The sequence below is a fragment of the Vidua chalybeata genome, chromosome Z, assembly GCF_026979565.1.
Source record: "Vidua chalybeata isolate OUT-0048 chromosome Z, bVidCha1 merged haplotype, whole genome shotgun sequence".
NCBI lineage: Eukaryota > Metazoa > Chordata > Aves > Passeriformes > Viduidae > Vidua > Vidua chalybeata.
In genome coordinates, this window is record NC_071570.1 from 38,221,598 (window position 1) to 38,245,941 (window position 24,344).

The 24,344-nt window shown below is 40.0% G+C and overlaps 1 long non-coding RNA gene across 1 annotated transcript; it reads right to left on the bottom strand.

Annotated features, from left to right (window-relative positions):
* Window positions 1-2,577: 2,577 nt before the first annotated feature.
* Window positions 2,578-22,869, bottom strand: LOC128781957 (uncharacterized). Its single transcript, XR_008428585.1, has 2 exons — window positions 22,802-22,869; window positions 2,578-2,714 (listed from the first exon to the last, which is right to left on the bottom strand). It is a non-coding gene; the product is annotated as an uncharacterized LOC128781957 (long non-coding RNA).
* Between the last annotated feature and the right edge of the window lie 1,475 nt (window positions 22,870-24,344).

A 24,344-nucleotide genomic window follows, 5' to 3' on the forward strand; every position in this document is an offset into this window, starting at 1 on the left:
CATAGATAGGCTTAGTAATTTTTGGTTTACTTATGTGCTTGTGAGTTGTCCTAAGGAAAATGAAGACTTTATCCATATTTATATAACCTAGACAGTGAGTAAACCCATTTCTTGAGTTTGTTTTAATCAAACAATCCCATTCTGAAGTGATGACTTTCAAAAGTACTGCAGTACACACTATTTAGCACTATACAAGGTTTTGGAGGAAAAGAAGGCTCACAATTTCCTAGTAATTACTTTTATGCAGTTCCAAAAGCTAGATTAGAGTTAGTTGTACTGAAATTCTTCATCATTAGCAGTCATAGAATTTCTACATTAAATGGGGCAAAATTTGAAGAGCAAAGTAATATCACATTGTTGGCTCAAAAAAGCAGATGAGTTTTCTGGGAATGGAACAAGAACAGTTCCACTCAAAAACCTTACATTCTATCCTTTGGACCAAGATGTATGTAAGAAGATTATTTACAGCTTAAGCACTACATATGTCTTACTTAGTTATCTACTGTACCTGAGGAAACACTTTCAGCATAGTCACAAAAAAAAGCTGTGATTCCATCAACTTTCAGCATCCAGTATCTCAAGACTGCCAGCCCAGAACTGCCACACTAGGCATTGCTGATCATTTTATTGTATTAAGGAGCACATTGAGGCTTTGATAAGGATCTCCACCGGGGAAGTTTTCAAGTAGGAATGATTTTCTAAGTAGGAATGATTATCTGATTGTGACAATGGAAAATCTCACTATGGAGGGAAAAGAAAAAGGTTTCAGCACAGCCTCTGAAGTTACAGAACCTAAAGTTACGAGAACAATAAAGTTCCTGTATTTTAGGGCCCAGATTTCAGTACCACATTACCACTAGGAGCTTCTAAAATCAGTTGCTATGTAGCTGTTTATCTGCTTAAAATCACTGTGTTTGACTTCCTTCCTTTAACATTTCTGAAATTTCCACCATCAGGCATTAGGCCTCTCTATTGACCTTCACTCAAAAATCAAATAGCAAGAGGAAGTCTCTGTAAATGGAAGAATTGGTTTTACACCCTTACTCAAAATCATTTAAAAAAGAAAGATTTAAAATTGGGTTCTGCCAACCCCCAGCTAAGGTTGCCAGTCACTGCCCTCTGAATTAGACGTTTTAGACTGCTTAAGTTATTCTGCTTCTCATGAAATACTGAAGTACCTGCTGGGAGGAGGGATAGGAATCACAGCACTCCAGAATTGTGTCCTCAGCACCAAGACACAGCAGCAGTTCTCTTTTTCTTGCCTAAAGACTATTTCAAAAGTTTGTATTGAGTGAGATAACTTCTACAGGGGAAATAGAAGACAATTGCCCCATTTGTCATAGGAAAGATTTGCTCTCAAATTTGAACCAGATGAGATCCCAGATCAAAGACTGAGTGTTTTAATTAACAGGCTATTAAGTTATTAAATTTTTTATTTATTTTATTTTTTATTAATTTTTTTTAATGAGAACATCCTATTTCGACACAAATTGATACAGCTGAGATGCTGATTCACAGAAATTGGAGGTGTACACAGACTCCCCCATCATGTGATAGGAAACACATCCCACTAAATGGTGCCAATTGTGAGGGAGAGGGAGGCTGTAACCAGTGCTGTCAATACACATACTCTTATTGTTTTGTCTCAGGCAGCTCTAAGCTCCAGTACTCTTGGGTCTTTGTCAACTACTGAACCTCCAATTCTTGGTTTGCCACATACAAAAGATGCTGGGTGTTCAGCCAAAGCCTGTTACTTTTATCTAGGTGAGAAAAAGTTACTCTTTCACATTGCTGAATGTTGTAGTAGAACTGATCACCAGTGATGTTCTCTAAGATTTACAACTGTGGAATTATGTAAAGCTGAGGCCAGATCTAATTTCCATGCCAGTGTCTTGCTCTTTTCCTCTACTCATCTGCTTCCCTATAGAAATGATTCTTAAAGTACAGAGGCCAGATTTGCAATCAAGTATATCCTGTGGTTGTATTACTGTATAATAATTTACCATAAGAATCCATTAGAAATGCACCTATTATAATGGCATAGGAAGCATCCCAAGTACTTAACATTTCAGAATTTTCCTCAGTTTCCCTTGTTTCTCTCCTTTAAAATTTGAAAGCTTTTACAGCACAGAATGTGACCAGAGCATATTCCCTGGGTACTTCAGGATGTTGCTGTCTGAGGTAAAGGCTTTTTGAGACTGCTGCTGTTCCTTCTGGTGCCTTTCTTGTCATTGCCAGCCTGTTTACCTCATTTCCCTTTGCTTTTACCTATAGGAGTCTTGCAGAACTCTTCACAGCTGGGCAGTTAAGAAGCAGAGCCAAGAAAACACTTGACAATTGACACAATTCTGCAATTGACACCTGGGTGACAAACACATAGAGAAGCTCTCCATGTGCAGCTTAGGAGTGTAACTTGGTTCAGGCTGCAGAGTGCTGTGTAGCAGAAGACTTTGTAGTCTTCTCTATTACACTGAGTCATTATTAGTTTTGAGAAAATGACTCAACAGAGCATTTCAGAATAGAGCTATGCTTTATTCTAACATCCATCTGTGTTCAACAAAGAAACTAAATATCCACTTGAGTTAAAAAATGTTTATATAATTTGCCAAATCAATCCTTTACAAGCAGCCTGATTTTACCTTGCACTGCTTCTCTTCCTATTCCATTGTAGCTGTGATCTTGGCATCTCAACAGCAGGAAAGAGTGACTGTGCCCTAGGAATACAAACAATGGAATTTGAGATAAAAACATTCTGAGGAGAAATTCTAAGTCATTGTTTCCTTTTAGCAGTTAAATAAGATCTACAGTGGCAATACCACCCTGCAAATATGCACAGACACATATATACAGGCATATACAGAGAAAGGCATTCATGCTCTTTTTACTTAGCAGGCCACATAGTGATCTTTTGCTTTACAGGAATTCCCACAGACTTCTAGACATGACATGATGAAAGCATGCTGTCTTTTGCCTAAACGGATTCAATTGGTTTTATTATGAAAAAGGAATATTGGAATAACAGCTGCTGTAGAAGACAATACGCCTCTTCTGACAAAATAAGTGCTGACAGAAAGAGCATGAAAATGTACTTTCTGTATGATGTCTCAAAATCTCTGACAGCTGCATTTAGTGTTGTGTTTGGGCTGTAATTTTCAAAGGGGAGCAAGGACAGAAGCACTCAAATTCTGTGAAGTGTGGCCTTCATTCATTAGGTGCCTTTGAAGCTTAGACTTACTGTTCCATTCTAAGCTGCAAGAAATCTCCTCTGCTCTACAAATCCTAACAAGGCATGCAGGGAACATGGTAACCCAGGGCAGGAGTACTACAAACTATAGTGCTAAAAATATAAAATGACATGCATATGATAGTCTTTGTAATAAAGTTTATTATATCTAAGCTGGCTTTCTCAGACAAGACAAGCAACAGTTTAATTGAAATAAAAATGAGTGGTGCCATGAAGAGAGAAATATCATTCACAGGTGCTTTTACCAAATGGAGGGAAAGGTATCCAAGACTACTTCTGCTTCTTAGGGAGGATCATCACTGTTTATTTTAGCAGCAATAGTCAGAAGGAGGAAGAAAGTCAAGGGGGATAAGATTATGTCTCTCTATATCACCAATGATATATTATCAATCTCCTGAAATTATATGCTCCATTTTTATAATCCTTGAAGGAAAAAACAAGCAAACTGTCAGTGCCTCAAGCTAGTGGACCTTGAACATAGGAATATAAAAATGTGCTCCCAGCAAAGAAATTCCTAAAAACTTAAAAGATTAATTCTGCCTGATTGTGATAATAGTCTTCAAGAATATTGCGAAGTGTGGTACCAAATAGTGATGTATGGCTCCAATATGAAAGTAGCAAAGGAAGATGTGGAAGACAGGGATCTGATATTTATTATAAGAAAAATCAGTAGACAAGTTACAGGTATAACACAACATCCTGGTATAACACAACAAACTTTATCTCATGTCAGATCAAAGACAATAATTCAGATAATTCAGGACAATTCTAGGTGTAAGGACAAAGAAGCATTGAAAGAGCTCATGGTAATGTAACTGGAGACAGGCATGTAAGAGTGAGCATAGAACCCCCAAGCTGGTCCTATTCTAAGTGTGATGTAAGCATGATAAGGCAAAAAAGCACCTAGAGGACCATGCAGGCTTTTCAGGATTTGGTGAAACAAATGAAGCAAGAGGAAAATGCACATAATGTGTGAGTATTTTATGCAAGCTACAGCACATGGAAACAAGATCAGCTGTGAATGTGATAGCAAGAATGAAGTTATGGACAGAGGGGTAGAAGGAGGGAGGTTTTAGTGACTTAGTATAGATGTGTTAAAGATAGCTGAGCTGCTTGAGAAAGATAAGTTTATAGGAGATTTAAAAGGCAGTTTGAGCTCTCATCAAGAAAAAAAAATGAAGAGTGAGGAATTTTAGAACCAAATCATTGTAACCAGAGAGATGATGGAAAGAACTTTGTGGGATCGTGGAATAAGATAGATTAAAGATTATAGAAACTGACTTTGTTGGTCTGTAAATAGTTTTTCTCCATCATTTCTTAGAAAGTGTTGAAATAAACAGTAATAAGTGTCATAAAAACTTCCTACTCATAAAAACTTGCACCCTTTTGTGACAATGTAAATACTTTTCCCTTACACAGAAGAGAACAGCTAAATAGAAATGTGGTTTCTGGAAAATAGGAGTGGGAGTACACAGGAAGACTGACTTTGTTGTGCCTTCTTAAGATGTCCTGGGAGTCATAGCACAACTCTAATATTTTCTGGAGGAACAGAAATTAGTGATCTTCACTAGTCCCTCTGATGTCACTAATAATTTTGGTGTTTGCAGAAGAAAGAAAATAAGGTACAAACAATAATTGGACACATCAAGGAAGTAGAAAGAAAAATAGAACTTAAGATAAATGAAGATAAAGCCAACTCAGATAAGAGAATTTTAGAGAAGCTTCTCTATCAGCTGATAATTGTAGAGATCAGAGCATTGGCAGTTAAAGCACCTCAGAGTATTGACAATCAGAATTTCAATGGGAATACGGAAATTAGTATCAGTCTGAGAAGGTAAATGTACTAGGAACATGTGTTGCCTTATTTTTAAATCATAATACTAAAGTTTAGAATATACCAGACAATTTTAATTCATCTTGTTTTACATAGAAGTGACCCATAGTGATTTACTAAAAAGACAAATAAATGAAATAACTACAGAAATAAAATACTGCTCAAGCATGTGTGGGTAAGAAAATTAATTAGGAATAATGGGGGATCAACAAAGAACATGAATAGTCATTTAATCCCCATAGCTTCAGTGGTCAGTGTGTGGTTAAGATGACACAAGGCAGGCCAAGAAGCATCTGGGTAAAGCTCTTCCGTTGCTACTTGAGGCTAGTCAATCCAAAGGAAGCAAAGTGGAAGCACTAAGTTAAAACTGTGTTCTTAACACATGTGACCAGCTACACAGAAAACATGCCTGAGCAGAAGAAGTTTCAGGCAAACTGAGGAGTCATGAGTCATTATGTTCTCTAAATCCATGAAGGGGGGAAGGCAGCGAGTATGTGGGAATGCAATGGACCACCAGCAGAGAATTATGCCTCGCAGGCACATGCCATAGGAGACAGGCGTGTAACAGAGGAGAACATTGTGATTACAGTCTGCCAAGTGGTGAGCAGCCCAGATCCTAAGCTGTATCACCATTTACATCATTCCTGAGTTTACTCATCTAGGTCTCAAAATAAACAAAGGAGGAGCCTTATATTTTAAGTGATTCTACTTCAGCTTAAACAGAAGTTTGAGCGTATTCATCAAGTCGAAAAAGATGAGGGGAATGTCCGGCTCCCCATGTCTCTGAAGCAAAAGTGAGCTGTGCTTATCATGCACACTGTACTGCTGGGCTGGCCACACAGACAGTATTGAAAGTAATAACAAAAACTGAGATGTAGCTCACTGCTCATTTGTTATGTGCTGCAGGAGCTTATCTGCCCAGAATTATCAAGCAGTCTGTGGATTTCAAGCCAGATTTAATTGCCATTATGAAGGAAAAGTCTTTCTCACTTATTTTCTGGAGACTCTAGCTTTTTGCCTAAGAATTTGAGAATGCACCTACTTCTGACCTGAAATGCACAGCAGTGAATAATAATGTTCCTGGTTCTTGCATTTAAAACATGATGCCTGGTGCCAAATAATACCTCAGTAGCAATATGAGTTATGAAGTTACATTTCAGTTTTCCTAATTCAACCATGTCACATGCCCAAAACTGGGAAAAATAGTGATTTTTTAACTTCAAGAGCATGAGTAAGTTTTGGATGCTCATGCTTAAGGATGCTTTCCAATTATATAAAGCAAGAGTGTATAAACTGTCCTTGTCCACTTAAATGCAGCTGATCACTACTGATTGCCAAACTCTTTATTCCATATTCTTTCATTAAATCATTGAAGAAGGTGACACCTTTGGGCTTGGAAATCAAGAGAAGGGTATTTCCCTCCTGTAAGTGATTTTATAACAGAATTATTTTTAACTTAGGTTTCTGCTAGGTTTTATCTACATTTGAATACAGAAATAAAAGGTACACTAGTGCTTTCTGGAAAGAGTGAGAGGCACAGAGTGAAGATAAATTACTTTACGAATATCTTCTAGATTTGAAGACAGCATCAAATGTTACTATAAAAGCTGAACCAAAGTTGAAGCTAAATCTATATTTTAAGAATACAAAAACAGCTTTGGGTGAGTCACTGAGGACACAAAAGCAACCACAAAATTTGTGCACAGTCTATACAGTGACCTTGACATGATTTCCAAAACCTTTAATTTCTGTTGGTTAGAAGAACTAAACACATAATTTAAATAAAATGCTATGTTTTTGTAAAGTTTATGCTTTGCAAAAATGAAAAGGTTACTGAAGACATTAACTCTTCAGTGCTGTACAAATGTGGGAAGGATGTCTACTACAGAAAACTTGCACAGATCACCTTGGAAATGAGTGTCTGAACTATTAACCTGGGCTGCAAAGTATTCTTTAAAGAGAAGGAATAGTTTCCAGTACGTTTTTTTTGTAGTTTAGAGCTTCTCTTCTGGTTATATTTCAAGACACAGTATGATGGAGTAAATATCTTATTTATTTAATAAGAATTAGATCTTAGATTGCACCAGACAATCCTGACCCCTCGTATGGCCACAGACTGGTTGTTTAGGCTGTTATCATCACTAAATTATATGATATGAATCACTAAAATTCCTCTTTGTGCAACTTTTGTCACCTACTGAGAACATATCAAGGCTTCTCTGCAGCTACTTGCCCAAGTTAATGAATCTATGCTAGTGAAGAAAGTTTTCTGGCCTCAGAGTCCAAGGAATTTATCCAAAGCCCACTGGATTCAAAGGGAGCTTTTCCATTACAAAGATTTAAACAAAGCCTGTTAGTATTAACATGAAATCCTGGAGGGAACAGTTGCTGTTCTTAAAGACGTATTTTATCAATATCAATGTTGTTGTGGTATCAGTGGAGTCAATGCCTTCTGTGGAAGAAGACTGGTGAGAAAGCCATCATTAATATAAAATATTTTCTGAGTTACTCTGCATGAAATGAAGAAAATAAAAGAAATCTGTTATAACAGTCTTCCAAAAAGAATAAATTGCATTAAATGGCTTTGGTTTTACAAGTGGTATGAGCACAAGTGAGGATGACATCAATGAAAATAAATAAACAGTGTAATGAAAAATCTGGTGCCCCTAAATATCAGTAGAAATTCTTATCACCTTCGCTCCTATTTGCCTGAGTCATGAGTGTGCTATCCCCTCTCTTCAAAGGGGAATGAAAATCTTTCACAGATACTACAGGAAAGCCTATATAAATTTTTCTGCACAAGTCAGCAAGACAGTGTGAACTGGAAATTATATATTTATTATGATTAGTCAGAATACATATTGTATTTTCAATGCCATGAGTACTTTGAAGTCTAAGTGCAGCTCTCTTTTGTGTAGATTGTAAAGAAACTAGTGACCTAAAGTGTTCTACACATTTGGTATGAAAGTGCACATACAAGACAGGTATCCTGTGTGCATGACACAGGCAACTGATGTCTGTTTTTACCTCTTCTGTGAAAGACAAGTCATTCTCTAGAAAGACTTCAGGTCTCACCAAGAAGGAAAAAGACAGCAGTAATTCAGTAATTGTAGCACTTACATAGACTAATGGAACCCTGGGTTCTGGTCCTGCTTAAAGGGCTATTTATGTTAAATAGTGAGTGGATTCAGGGCACCGTCCTTGGAGCAGAGGTCAGAATTCAGCTCTCTCCTTCTTGTGACAAGTATTCAACTTGACACATTCTAGTAGGAATCTGGAGAAATCTGTGTTGTTCTGGTTTTGTATTAGTTATCTTTAGGCAGCTTTTGCAATAAGAACACTGACTGAAGGTACCTGCACTCAGTTCTCAGAGAATTAGTTATGAAAGCCAAGCACTCAAGAGTGAGGCCATGTGTGACTTTGAAGCACCTAAGAAAGAAGCAGATATTGGAAGCCAGATTTTCCAGAAACACTTTCAAAGCCTCTTCCAGCCCTAGTTCTCTTTGTCTCTCAGTAGGCACAGGAAAATTGCTCACAGCATCTAGATCAGAGTAATTTCCTGTGAACTAATACTCAAAATTGTAAGCCTACATTCATGTTATGTTACTATATGTACGACCCTCTTACTTATAAATTCCAGTCTGTTAAGGATAAACTGACAGAAAATTATACAGTTAGTGTTCAGAGTTCAGGAGGAAATATGCTGAAGAGGTCATTATTTGGCCATCATCTATGTAATGCAGGGGCCAAAAATGTTGAAAACAGATTTTTTTCTCCCTGTGTATATTGAAGAAGAAAAGGTTACTCAAGGTTTTCTATGCATTTGGCTCAAGGATGCTGCAATATGAGAACATGTGATTTGTTAGGGAAATCCTATGTGACTCCTCTACAGCAGCTAACCAAGTAAACAAGAAGTGAGCTGGAACTTTCTGTACAAGGACTTTTACTGGAATCATTAGGAAGCTTTTGAATATACTCAGGCTTCCTTGGGAGGTTCCATCTGTTGCTGCATGCATCATCTCTCAAACAAATGAACTTTGAACAGCTCACGACTTTCAGATCAAGGACTTCAGAAAAGGTTTTCCATCCCATTACAAGTTCAAGGTCATGTTATCATTGTCAATTCTATGTGAGTTGATAGACTTGTATGAAATATGTTCTAGACTTCTATTTTTAATAGGAAATAAACAGCTTAAGCTTTTCATTTAATAAACCTTTCATCTTAACAATTTTGCTGATAATCTTAACGCATGAGTGTCTTTAAAAGACATTTTTTGCATATCTCCACATGTGGGTTTCAGACATTCAAGCTGCCACCTGTCTGTGTTACTAAATATGAAATGATTCTAAACTTCTGATCTTATTCTAAGCCTTCATCTATAAAAATCACCAATGCATTTCTTTATTTTACTCCAATGAAAATAATATAGGATCACTAAATACTGAATGCTCAAGTCTGCCATTATCAAATTATTTCACTCAGAAGAAGTCAGTGGTAATGTGTTCTTAAAAAATCAAAAGCTGAAGACATAAAAAGTAGGATTATTGCTGAAAAAAAGGAAAAAGGAGAAGAAAAAGAAAAAAAAGAAAAAGAAAAAGGAAAAAGAAAAAGAAAAAGAAAAAGAAAAAGAAAAAGAAAAAGAAAAAGAAAAAGAAAAAGAAAAAGAAAAAGAAAAAGAAAAAGAAAAAGAAAAAGAAAAAGAAAAAGAAAAAGAAAAAGAAAAAGAAAAAGAAAAAGAAAAAGAAAAAGCTGGCCAAAGCACCTCAGCTCATTCTTACAAATTATTTCTAGCCTTCTTTCTGCACTGAAATTTCCAGAGATACATCAAGATCTTCACAGTTTCTGTAACAGAATATGGACATTTAATTATTGTTAAAAATATTTTAAAATACATTGTATTTTTTCTGATATGAAAATGCTTGTATTCAGAAGTCAGTGACAAGTGCATCTTGGTGTATTTGCCCCTCTTTAACTCCTCCTCTGTTTCTTTTTGCTTGGTTTTCTTATTTAAGCATTTTCACATTATTTCAGAAGGGGGATCTTAATTCAAAACTGTTGGTTTGTGACTGCAGAAACAAATATCAGCAGTGGGAGCTCATAAATTTTTTAATTTATCTCCTTTTCTTTACAGTGATTATCTTGTTTGGCTGAGCTTAGTAGCAAAAGCACAACAATATTTCATGCCAGAATTCAGTAATCACTGGATTTGTAAATCTGTGTGCACTGTCCTGTGAGTAATCTTCTACCTTTGCACCTTAACCACTACAGCCCCATGCTTTCCAATTATTGTTTCCAATACAGAAATTGCCTGTGAAAAATACTTCTCATGTCATATATGCTGCCATTTCTAAATCATTTGAGTGAAGCAAAGCAAAACCCCGGAATCTCTTCAAAACAGCTTATACAAGATTTACTTGTAGATGAAGACTGGACACCCTGTATTTAAGTTTTCTGTTCAGTTGCCAGCTCTTTGGGCTGTTGTAGCAACCATTCAGGTTGAAAGCAACACATGACATTGAGCATCTCTCCAGTGTTCAGGAGTTATACTTCACATAACTATATATATATTCCTAAGATTCATGTATCCTATCATTCCTGCTAGCTTTTTATGAGCCTTACAGGTAATATTTCCTCTTGGGTCCCCCACTTTATTTGAGCAACTAACAAAATTTAGGCTGTTTCATGTTTAGATGCTTCATGTTCAGAGAAGAAGGTAGTGACAGTCAGACCTTTTGTGTTGTACCCTAGTTTATGTGCAAAGACCCCAGAAAGCCTGTATTCCTGAATGCATCAGCCTCTAACAGTTGGATTCTCTTCCATTACTCCTAAGTCCCTGTTTCTTTCAGCCAACACTCATAGGAGCTCTCATCTAACTTTATATTGCTCATGGCAAGTGCTTTTGCAGTGACTTTTCCTATTTTCACACTACTTTCTCTTTCTGCTCATTTATTTGCTTGTTGGCCATGCAGACCTTCACAAATATGTATCAGAAAAGTCCTCATAGCAAAAATTTGGGGTACAGAAAACACTTTATGCTGTTTTTTTACAAAATACCAATAGACTCACACATTCCCTGGACAAATAGTGGTTTCGGTTCTGTTATTCTGAAACAGTGGGGAAATGGGTAAATGTCTTAAGGATACTGGAGCACCCCAAGAAAGTTCTGTGACTTCACTGGGACAACCAAGAACACAGTATTTTATATGTCTTTTGCAAACCTGACAGATCAGTGCCAAAAGATATCCTTTGCAGAGATTCCAAGCTCCTGTCATCAAAATCATGTCAAGAGGATTACAGTCCAAAGAGCATCAGGGAGGTAGAGACTGCTAATGCCTTACACAGCTCTCCATGTTTGATTTTCTCTAGGTCTGGATCTGCATAACTTCTCTTGCTTTTCACAAGCCATCAGGACCTTGGATTTTGCTGGATGAAGGAGTCATATAAAAATAGTGTCATGGACTTCACTGAATGCCACAGATTCTTCATTATCTAAATAATTTTGGATTATTTTATATGCTATAGGGTCATTCTTCAGAACTTACTAGACCTAAATAGGAGATTTTGAAGGTCACAAAAAACATGTGACTGGAAAAGTAAAATGTTGTGAAATATAATCCCTTGGTAGAGGGTTTGTTGCCTCTCTTTCTGAGCTTTGTAAAACCAAACTCAATACTTCCATAATAATAAATCAAAAGAATATAGAAAATTTACCAGCCTGGAACAAAAAGAGAAGTAAGCTTTATAACAGAAGTTATATGTGAAATTTGGATATTGATTGCATTTTGGATATAGATTGATCAGCAATTATTACTTAATTTATCAAGATTATTCAGAAGCTGCCCAATGTTGTTTCCCTTTTGACTAACAAACGAAGTTTTCATGCATAAAACCCTTCCTCAAGAAAAATCAAAATGTACAGATTTTGAAACTTGCAAATATTCTGTGCTGCATAATTTCAAAAGCAAAATTGCAAAATCACGAATTATGTGTTAATTACATTTGTTTCCAAAGCAAGCATTAACACACATCCTTTAAACATCATTAACTGGCTTTTAGGAATAAAAAAGAAAGGAGAGAAGAAAGTCATAGTGGTAAAGTAACAATCTTTCTAGTGATAATGTCACTACAGTTATCCTCTCTTCTCAGTTCATCTTTAACAGGAAAAGTTTTGTGAGAGTATAGGTCTTATGGTATAGAGTTCTTTTCCCACTAAAACTGACAGCAAAGGTTTGCACAGGCCAGATATGCTCCTGAATACATCAAAGACAAGGGATTTGTCACTTTGCCTGGCCAGATTTGATATTAAACATACATGCTAGTAAATATGGAGCTGCCTTATGTCCCTTAATAAAATTTAACATTTACATAGCTTTATCTTTCCAAACTGCTGTAAGCTGCAAATGACTAGCTAAACAGAAAGATAACCCTTCTTCTCTAATCTTTAGAGTGCTATGCTTCCCATTTGTTTCCAGTACAGAGATTTCCTGTGAAAGTTATTTCTCTGTACAGCGTGGAAGTTAGAGGAGAAAATTTAATGCATCTCTGAGAGACTATTTACTGGGTTGGTTCTGCAGCTTGTGTTTCGTCTCAGAAGTTAAGAGTAGCATCACATTTGGTCAGTGACTGCTGCAGGATAGAATGAGGGCTAGCCCCCTGGAGATTTCTATGACACTTGGCACCACAGACTATAGACCTTTGTACGAAAGTGCTAGAGTAGCTTTTAACCAGCTTCAGAATAATTAAGCAAAAGAGCAAAGGAGAGGGGAAACGAGAACAAAAAAAGAAAAAAAAAAGATCCAATCAAAACAAGGAGAGAAATAGAGAGGCAATAGTATTTGCAGAGGTGTAGTAGTTAGCAAAACTAACATTTTTTTGGTGTTCAAGGTAAGACTGCCCCCAGATTTTCTCTTCTAAAACTCAAATGCTTGTTTCTGGGTCAATCTGAGACTGATGAGTAGCTCCCTTTGGAAGAAGAGTTATTGTTGTACTTCTTCTTACCAGCTGTGAGAACCCATCCTACAGGTCAACTGGTACAGATTCCCCCTGAAGCCTTTGGTACACTCCCTCTTTCTCGAGTCAGAGCCAGTTGCAGTACCAGACCAGACTTCACATCCCTGTGCAATAACAGCACCCTGCAGTCTCTCTGGCAAACACTTCTTACCAAAAAAAGCAATGATTTATACAACCACTGTCATCTGTGCAGAGCATAAGCTTATCTCCTAATACCAGAGCCTCTCTCTGGGGTTGTGGGCACTGGAGCTGTGAGATGCTTGCTCTGCTATCACTACAGGACAGTGCTGCTCTGTACTCCCAGCTGGAAACAGAATAACCAGCCCTTAATTCCCGAGAGTCACCTTTTCTCACTGCTGCAGAACTTTGTTTGGCACATACTCAAGGCTACTGTAAATCCTGCTTCCTCAGGATGTAGGGAAGGTTAGGAAGACTTTACCACTTGGACGTCAAAAGAAAACATGTTAATGGCACAGCTTACATTAGTGTCGAAGAAGTGGGAGTTTCAGCAAGTCTTTCTATCCAGGCTTTCTCTTCTGCGGGTGGGAGGAGTCAGGCCATTCTGAAATAGCTCAACACAAAGGGTTGTGTTCCTGTGAAGTCCGGGAAAGTGGTAGGATTGCACAAGAGAGTTGTCAAGGTTGCTGCTGTAATAAGGGACAGGGTGAATCATAGTCTGACTGTCACTGGCAAATACAAGTTTCTTCCCAGCTTTCTGAGGAAGCCTCACTGTTCTGTATGAAAAACGCACGGTTTCTGCACCCGAACACAACGGGGGGAAAAAAGCATGCCCTGGAGCAGGGATCAGAACTTTGCACTTCCCGCTCCCTACCCAGGCACTAGTATTTGCACCACCACCTTCACTCCCGCTCCAACCCCTTCTGCCTCCACTACTTCCCTGTTGTTTTTTAAGGGATGTCCAGGCTTCAAAATCAGAGTGGACAGCGCCCTCTAGCCTAAGGAGGCGGCCAGAGCACCCTGGGGGCACGGAAAACCCTCTGGAGCATCCCTTCCCATTGCACCCCAGCCCTTCCACTTCCCAATGAAGCCTTTAAAGCCTGTATGTACACTTATGATGGCATTTATTGTTTCTCTCTTCTGAGTACAGAGAAACAAATTTCCCTGGTGTTTAAATCCAAGAGGATTCAGGGCCATAAATGCCAATTAAGTGAGGTTTGAACAGAACTGTTGAGTAGGTAGGGCAAGATGTGACACAAAATAGTGATACTAATGCTATAATCTCCAAAGCCAGAAGAGACTCCATCTAAATGTGACTTCACACAGTATGTATATTTTACATCTTAACAGGCCAAAACTTTCAGAGTCCTCTTTGGCATGAATTTTGCCAACTACAGGCATGAGACAAACAACTCTATATAAGGCCAGGGGTCTGGAACAAGGCATGGTAGAATTGCTGCCTGTTGGTATACTAAAGTTGAAAGAACAAAACCTCAGCTTACAGAGCTATGTAGAGGAAAGCAAAACTGAGAAAACAAATGAAACAAGAGGAATTTCCTTTTAGCTAGAACAAATGCTCTGTGCTCAGCAGGTTGCTTCCTGTGAGCCTTTTCCTGTGTTCACTAGATGCTTTATTATACATTTTATGTTTAGCAGAGAGTGTGTCAGGACCTTGACTTTTAAGTTTGCAATTTTCATTAGACTGAAGGAGAGCTAGCAGCCTATCCAAGTAGGAGGAACATCAAATTGCCAAATGCTGCAGTGTCTATATATGTCTGATAGGCTGCATTTCACAGCAGCCTGCACTAAGCAGGGAACAGGCACAGGCTGAAAAGGCATTCAATACTTAGAGATTGCAACAGCCAGCATGCCAAAACCAAACACCCTTACTGGGGCTTCACTGAACTATCTCTAAAATTGCAGTTAAGAGCCTAATGAAAGCTTCTGGCATGTATGTTCTCCTCCAAGTCAGGTATTCCTCCCAGACAAGTTTGTTTCCCCATTCCAGTGGGCATCCAAATGAGTCAGTTACAGAGTTTTGTGGAGGGTGAGCACTGCTGTCATACTCAGATGCGGGCTCACAAAGAGTAGAGTCCAGATGATCTTTGCAACTAGGGACACAGAGCACCTCCCTCAACTATGATGCCTCAGACAATGGACAAAAGGCAAGCTCTTTTTTTTCCTTAGGTTCCTACTGTCAGTTCATCCTGACTGTTGCAAGTGTGCTTAAGTCCCTGACTGTGCCTGAAATACTCCAATCTAATGGCTAAGGCACAAAGCTGAAGTTTAAACTCAGCACCTCCACCAGACTAAGGTCAGCCTGGAGCCCAGGACTGTGGTTTGACACACAGCAGGAGTGCTCCTTCAGCTTCTGCCCTTGGATGTTAATTCCAGCCCTACAGCCCTTTAACTTTTGCCCTTAGCTGTTTATTCCTGTTTATTACTACCTCCTACCAGCCTTCCAGAGGCTTGGTATTTGTACTCAATGTAGCTCACAGCAGGAAATCTATTCAGTTAAAAAATAACTTGAGGGGAGGTTAATAAAAAAAAAAAAGGAAAAAAAGAAAACTGAAAAAACAAAACTGAAAAAAGAAAAAAGAAAAAAAAAAGAAAAAAAAAGAAAAAAAAGAAACGTAATTGTTTCCTCAATCTGTGTTACTGTGTGGAAATATTCAAAGTATTATGTTAACACAATTCAAAATCACAGAATAAAAGACGTATGATGGATGCTGAAGTTCATACTGGTGGCAGAAAAAGTACCCGACAAACCCTAATCTAGTCCAACACATGCATCAACTCATTAACATGCATAAGCCTGTGCCTCATCTACTCACAGCACCTGTCTGAAAAATGTGCTTTGCAGCCTCCCAGGTGAGCTGTGTTTCAGAGCAGGGAGGACAGAACAGAGACAAGTGTGGATGTGAATCCATTTTAGCTCAGTGCTGACAGACGTAGTTCTGGGACACCTGGCTGGTCTGCATCTGATGTGACCCCAGTGGGGAATGAATGTCTGCCTAGATACCCAACTTGGCTAAGAACGGGAACAAGACAAAGCATGTTCAGTCACACAATTTTCAGCATGTACATACACACATTTCTGGTGTCTCCACTGCTGTCCACACCTGTTCTAAAAAGGGTTTTGCAGAAAATTGTTCTCTGCCTGAAGAAGCTGAGCCTTGCAGCACTGATGCTACAAAAAATCAGGCCCTGTGCAGGCAGCTCCTTTGGCTTTACCAGGTTTTCCAGAGGCAAATTAAAATTGCCATTAGTCTTCAAACTACTGAAAGCAAAAATGCCTGTTACACCACATAGCAGGATGTAAGGATGTACACAGATATGTAATTAAGTTGATACTAGGTTAGAATTGTGTGTCATTATAGAGTTTTATTATTGTAGACAACAATAAAAATAAGGTTGAGAACAAAAATAGGTCCACCTTGATGGAAACTCCTAGAATAGATACAGAATTTGCTGAAATAAGTCACCTCATGCAAGGAATTGCCTGCTTTTATGAAAACTTCTTTCAGCCTGACTTCCAAACATGCTGGAAATATCTGATTTACTAAAGTTAGCACTTCTGTCTGTGTTCAAATGAAGACCTTTTATTAGCCTGCAAGAGAACTGTGGTTAACAAGGGTAAAACACAAACAAAAACACCAGTATTTCTTAAGTCAGACCCAGAAAGGACAAAGTTGCTTCTAATAACTGAATTTGCCATCATATCCTCCAAGCCCACACCTTGAGGCATCTTATTTGCATATTGTTTAATACTATAACGTCCCAAGCTCTGATGCACTATGTGAAAAAGTACTGAAACCCACATCTGAAAAATGACATGGAAGGACTGACAGAAGGAATGCTGTGAACCATGTGAATACAGAACTTCCTGTTTTCCTGAAAAGCATTTGTTACATATTTCTACCTCCTCTCTAACTGAGCTCTCTTTGTCTTGCTACTTCTATGCTGATGCATAGAAATTTGCTTCCAAGCAATGAGTGGGCTAACAGCTCCGTCCAAGGATAGTGCTGGAGAAGTCATATTTCTTTCCCTGGATACAGTTCAGTGTGGAGAGAGGATGTTGCTGCCTGGAAGCTTTGTGCAAGGAGAATTTTAAAAATTCTAGGGACTTACTTGGGATTCACTGAAACTGGCAGCTCAGCTTGAGTTACATGAATTCTGGTTGAATGGAGATCAGCTTGGAGTGCATCTAAAGTTCATAACAGCTTAGAGTACTTCGAATTTATCCAACATTCATCAGACATGTTCAGGCCATGGACTGATACACAGAAAATCTGAAGCAACATCTTACTAAGCCTTGTAGTACAGAGGGCATTTCTCGGTGAGATCTCTTAGAAATAGATAAAGCATGGCAATATCTAGCTGATAAATTGGTGATCAGAAAAGTGTGACTGATGGGAAAGGCACTGGAAATGGAGCCACCACAACAGTGACAAAGAGTTATGAAATAAGGAGCATAGTTGAAAGTTGCAAAGAACACAACAGGATGTTTGAATGTGATATACTGCTGTCGGGGAGCCAGTGAAGTGTCTTGTAAAATTACAGGCATACAAATGTCTGAGATGTTCTTGCTATCTTTTATTTTCAGTTTTCCATGCTTCTCTGGCTATTACAAATCTAAATTTCTTCTGACTGTCATAAAACCTCTTTTTTCCTTATGTAATTAGGCCCTTCCAGTACTGTACAAAATTTGCTTCTTCAATTTCATATCTATAAATCACACTTAGTTCTAGGCCTGATTCCACCAACTCTTCCACAATCAGCAAGATTGTAACAATTTGTTGATGTTTCTTCAAAAATGTGTATTTAGCTTTATTCCTTCCCGAGAACTATTCTGTCTTATATCACTGTCTCAACAACGGACCTCTCATGCTACTGTATTAGACTCAGAAATATGATGCATCCAACGTGATGACTAAGCATGTGCTGTACTTTACACTGCAGTGTAAGCACCTGAAGGATTGCACAAGTGCTTAGACTAAAAACCAGGCCCGCAGCTTTTAACTGGTAACAGCATGGAGGTTGTTGTAGCAGGGAAACTTCAGCACCAAGTGCCTTCTTAGACACCAGTTCACTGTAGCTCCTGTAGACATGTTTAACTGAGGTATTAAGACTTAGCTGGATGAAATACAAATGGAAATGCCTGCTTGTGGAATCATCAGAAGCCACACTAGAACAAGAGTGGAAAGAATGAGCATTACTAGACACAATGAGCATGATTGACTGTACTCAAATCAAGGAATGGTGAGGAGTGTGCTGGTTACATCAAGATCACAAGATAAGACCAAAAGTTCTGTTCCCTTAGCACAGGCTACTTGCCACCCCCAAAAACTGTGCTCTGATAATATAATGATAACCGGGCTCAGATGATATCTTCTCAACAGGAAGGCAGACAGTAGCCATAAAGATGTGAAAATAGGATATAAGGTGATGAGCAGAAACTTTTCTAAAGGTTCTGTAGAGTAAGGCAAGGAAGGGTCTGAGGCAAGATCACTGCACAGCTGCTTGACTCAGGAAGACATAAAAGACCTGTTCAAAAGAATTGTTTGTAGTTGCCAGTGAAGATGGACCCAAGGTACTCAGTGAAGGCTCAACAGTTGGCACCCCCATCTTCTAACCTACACACAAATGCCCTTGGCATTTGGCAATGTGTGGCAATGTAATCCATCTCCTATCACCTCTGTAATGCATGGGAGAAGCTTTACTTTCACTGCCAGCAATAAGGGTCCTATTACAGACAGTGAATCCAGTATTTCAACACCATGTATTTCCCAGGCATCTGAGGCAGATTTTTTTCCCAGTGAAAGGAATGTGAGTGTATTAAATTTAATTGGTTTTGGCAAGTAGTGTTTTTCTACCCATTTCTTTTTAAATTCACGGCACTATCAAAGTTAGTGCAGGTCAGTAGATCAAAGTCCTTCATTGCTTCTCCCTGTAAACACAAAAACCACAAAGGGCTACATGGTTTTTCTGCAGACAAGAGAGATCAGGGAATTTTTTGAAGCCCTTTAGCAATATATTGCCAACATGTCCCTGGTTTACAGGCATAGATCTTTAATGATGAAGAAAATGCTCTGTATTTGAAAATTATTAATTACCAAGAGTTTATTTCTCTGGGGTCAGTGTCCTCATTTCCAAGAAAAGCTCCATGTCAGCTTGACAAGAAGAGATGCTTCCACTGAGACTTCATAGGAAAGAACTGTTGCTTTGTAAGTGCACAAAAATACATGCACTATCCCCAGTACTCGAGGTTATTCTTGGCTTGAGCAGAGGTTACTCCTGCGTTTATCACAGTCAGTCTGAGTTTTGTTATTGGCCTTCCTGAACACATTCAGTTAGACCCAAATTTGCTTTGTTGGCTGTATTATATAATTTTGTTTTAAAGAAAACAGGAACAGATAGCCCATAAAAACAACCATTGGCAGACGTTTGCCAGCACTACCATGTATTTGCAATTTCTGGCTTTTGTAAATGCTGGTAGAAGTACTACCTTTCAAACATCTGGTTAAACTGTATGATTTGTAAAACGTGCACAGATCTTCTTTGCAAAGGAAGTTCTTTAATATTCTTTATTGGCTGGAGGAAAGTAGGTGCCAAATACAACTGTGAAATGAGAAACAATGCACAAAGGAAAAGTTCCATAACATCAACACATCCGTTCCTTTTCTCTGCCATAAATAACCAACACACCCTTAAACACAAGACTAAATGGCTCCAGGAAACTCTCATTAATAAAAATGTCCTAGCTGGACTTCTCACTTTCATTTGGAATTACATGCTTCAAGAACTTTTTTCTGACCTAGACAGCAGATCTGTTGTTCTCTAAGTAATACTAAGTCTTGAGATAGACTAAAATAAACTGAAGCTAACCTGCTTTCCATAGAGACTTAAACCTCTCCCTCTCAATGTCCAAAATATTAGTGTTGAAAGGCACAGCCCTGCTGCTGTTGACATCAATAACAAGACCCTACACTGACTATATAAAGGCATAGCTGTGTGTTCCAGCATCTGTCTTTCAGTTCTCTGGAAAACAGAGATAAGACAGGAAACAGCATTCATGTATGTACTCTATGCAGATAAATTTCCTCATAAAATATAGCAGCTCTGATATTTTATGGAGAAGACGTCACGATGAGACTGTATGCATGCATAGCATATTTACTGCAGATCAGAAGTAGCAGAGTAATTACGTCACTCATTTATCCAGGGGATGTTTATATTAAAATTAAAATATTTCACTGTATAAAAAAAAGAGATAACTGATACCAACCATCTGTAGTCTTATAATCTTGAAACTTGTGCTATACTGACTTGTAAATTGTACCAGACCTAGAAATTTCTGTCTCTTAACTTCCAATTGAGTCACTGAAAATTGACTCATTATTACAATATCAAAACATTAATACAACTTCAGGAACTATCCCTACCTCTTTTTTGTCCTGGAAGCCTGTTCTAATTTTACAGTCATACTTTTCTGCTTAAAAAAACCCCTCAAACACACACAGCTCCTGTATGAAATGTCTGTGAATTACAGGGAAGCTATCTGGCTAATTAAACAGAGAAAATAGTAAAAATTACTATTTCTTGGTTTTGTGATCTAGAAAATTTGCAAATCTTCTGCCACTACTGATGGTATCACACACCTGCTACAGGGCTTTCTGACAAGTGAGATGCCTGTGAGCCTTTACTAAATTTGAAATAGCATGAGCTGCAGAAAAGAAAGGTGGTACAATTTCATTTACCATTTTCAATGCCTTTTAAAGACAGTTCTTGTGTCATTTTCTTGGATGGAAACCTGCATTTGTGTGTACCATCCATGGCACAAAGTGCATGCTACATCCTCATGAAACTTAGATGCAGACTAGAAGAGTGCACCAGGCTCCAGTTAATGAGATCTAGAAACAAAGACAGAGGCAGTCCTCCCTTCAACAGGTGTGCATAATGAAATGTCCACCTTATCCTCAAACCTTGTGGTGCGCTGGGTATTCCCAGTTTCATTGTGATTTGGTTGCTTTTGCACAAAAGAAAGTAGAAGGGCTTCTAGGCTAGAATGGGAACTAAATGGGAAAATGCTCTTAGGTAGCTGACTTATCAAACCTCTTTGTGCTTGCAGTGAAGACTTTACCACAGAATTCACCATCCAGCATCCTTTCCAGTGAGGAGAGATTTGGTAGTGTGAAAGGATGACTGATGGAAAGGCAACTGCTTAAACCTACTAAATAGAAAATCCCTAATAGGAGTCTTGCTTTAAAGTCTGTCCATCCTTGGAGCTGTGGGTGTTTCAATATGCATCAATGTTCTGCTTGGGATTCACAGCTCATGGCTTTTCTTCAAATCAATTTAAAATAATCCAAGAGTTGTATAAGGAGACTCAATCCTTCCTCTTGAAAGACCAACACATAGACAAATGTCTCAGGGTTCAAGGCCTGAAGTCAAGGTGTTCTTGAGCTAGAACAGATCGGAAGGCATTTATCTTGATGCATGACTGAACCACACGGTTCATGTGCATCTTGCTGGTTTACTGCATGTCCAGTTCCATTTGCACAACTAAAAATGCTGGAAAGGAGATAGAACAGTGCCAGATTTCTTCTCTACAGAACAGCCTGTCTTCACGTAGACTGTGCAGGCAATGTGCAAGATGGCAGCAGAGTCTGGATTTGGGGACCTGAAACCTACTTAGCCATCATGGGATGTAAGTCTGGCCCAGGAATTCTATGCAAGTATTTGCAGTTTTCTGTCATCTGGGTTGTCAGACAAACAAATAATCTGCAGCAACTTGGAAAACTGCCCTAGGAAATTGTAGGCAGAAAAATACAAGGAAAATCCAGCACTCACTTTTTCTCCCCATTCTCCTGTGGTTGACTGGGGCACAACAGAGGAGCCACAGGCTTGCCATCTCTTCTGATTTTATGGGTCTCGTGGCATAGATTTTTTTTAATTGCCCGACTCTTGAGACTGCGGGATTGCGAGGATTTCAAATTTAATTTACGAGAGAGGCTGACATGCAACAGTTGTGGCTGCAAAGAAATGTTGGAGGTCAAGTCTCAGACCTCAAAAACTAGCGGCAAATACTAAGATAAAATGAATCAAGAATCCCTGCATCTGTGGAGCCAGGGCCACCGCGTCCAACCCTGGAGGTCTGGCAACACTGCAAGTATTCAAGGTACTTTTCTATAAAGGATATTTGACCGCGATGCAGAGAAAACCCGAAAGGCTTAGATCAGACCCGCACCATCGCTCTCCCCGCAGCACACTCGCCATAGCCCGCTGGGGACCCAGCCACGCTGCCGGCGCTGCAGTGCCCCCGGCAGATCGGCCCCCACCACACGGCCAAGAGCGCCGTCAGCCCGCAGCGCCGGGCAACTTCGGCACGGCAGCACCGGGGCTGCTGCAGTGGGGCCGAACCGGGCCCTGCCAGGCGGCGGGAGGCAGCGATGCCCGCGGCAGGGCCGGGGGCGGCGGCAGGCGGTGCGCGGCAGAGGCTCCTCCCGCGGGCAGCCCGCCAGCCCAGCTCCTCCATCCCTCCCTCCCTCCCTCTCTTTCCCTGCCTCCCTCCCTCCCTCCCTCCGCGGCTCCATCCCTCCTTCCTGTCGGCGCTGCGCACTGCTGCCGCCGGAGCTGGGCCGCGCCGCGCACCGCCCGCGCACCCGCGGCAATGCGGCCCCCTCAGGGCACGGCCGGGCGGCGCCGGGTGAGTGTAGGACTGCGCCGGGCGCCCGCGCCCGGCCGCTCGCACCTGGGAGGGGGTGGCCCGAGGGGCGCGATGATGGATGTTCCCTCCATCCCTCCCTCGCTCTGCCCGCCTCGGGGAGCTGCCGGCCGGGAAGGGCGGAGGGGGGGCTGGCAGCCCCACCGGGACCCAGCGCGGCGACGGGAATTTTCGGAGAGCCCCCCGGCTGCCTGCCTGGTCTCGTGCGGCTCGGGGCTCGGCCGGGGCTGGGGACAGGTGGCAGTGGCGGCGGCGTCAGGGGCGCGGCGGGGGCCGGAGCCGGTGTGGGCGCAGACCGCGGCAGCCTCCCTCGGGGGCGCGGGGGGGGACCGGCGGCTCCTCTCTGCCGCTGCCTGGAGCCTGCGACTTAAATAGAGGCTGTGTTTTGTCAACAGCTCATTCTGCTGGCTGGCAGGTTGGTTGGCTCGAGGACTAAGCAGCGGGTAAATACTATTTATGCCTCTTTTTGTAATTTATTTTATTTTATTTTATTTTATTTTATTTTATTTTATTTTATTTTATTTTAGTAGCACCCTTTTGAAAAATGGACCTTAAGAGGGAACTCCAGAGCCCCTTCTATGATTTGGGGAGCATCCAGATATGCTGGGCGCCTCGCTGCGCACTAGCTGTACAGGGACTTTTGGCACTGCGGCAGCTGTGTCTGTTTTGAGTGATTGAATTTCGAATGTGTCTAGATACCGTGTTTGAAAACGATCTGTGAAGACTTTTGAGGCAGTTCTGTAAAGAACCTTATTCCTTTGTAAAATTCAGCGTGTACATTTGAATTGACTATGTTGTGCTGGCATGCTGTGTATTACTTTGGTAGGAATTGGTTATATGCATGCTTTGTTTTTCAGTTGTCATTGGTGGTGAATGCCTGGGAAGTTTGCTATGAATGGGAGTGAAAATCTGGATAGGTATTATAATCACCTAATACAGAGGAAAGTGGGATAGTGAGATGTTGTGTGGGAATTGTCACTCTGATTCTTTTCGACAGACTTTCACACTTAAACTAGTCTAATATTTATATTCAATTATCAAGGCCATGTTCTGTCAAATTTCCTTCAGAAAAGCTTGGGAATTGGGTTGATTTCTGCTGTATTTGAAACTCAGCTTATTACCTAAGTAAGGCAGTGTGACTTGCCTTTGACATCTCACCTGGAAGTCCATTCTGCCTTTTCTTCTTACTGTAGAAGAAATATTTAAATTCTACCTAAACCCTTAGTTCAACCCCACAGAATGAACCCAGACTGCTAATAAGACTAAGCAGGTGTAACTGTGAGAAAGATCGAACTCTATGTCATGCCATGTTCCCTCTCAAATCAGCATGTGGCAATTTTCACCTCTGCGAACAGACATTCTGATACAGAATGTTTTTTTGGTGTAGATCCATCAGTGCCCACGTGCTTTATATCTGAAGCTTTGCACATCCTGTAGGGAAGAATGCATGAATGCCTTGATCTGCAGAAAGTCTGTGCTTGTCCTTAGCTCATCAACCATTTTATGCTGCACGATTTTGGTGATAAAGATAAGCTTTGATTTCTGTTGATTTCTGTATGCAGAGGTGAGA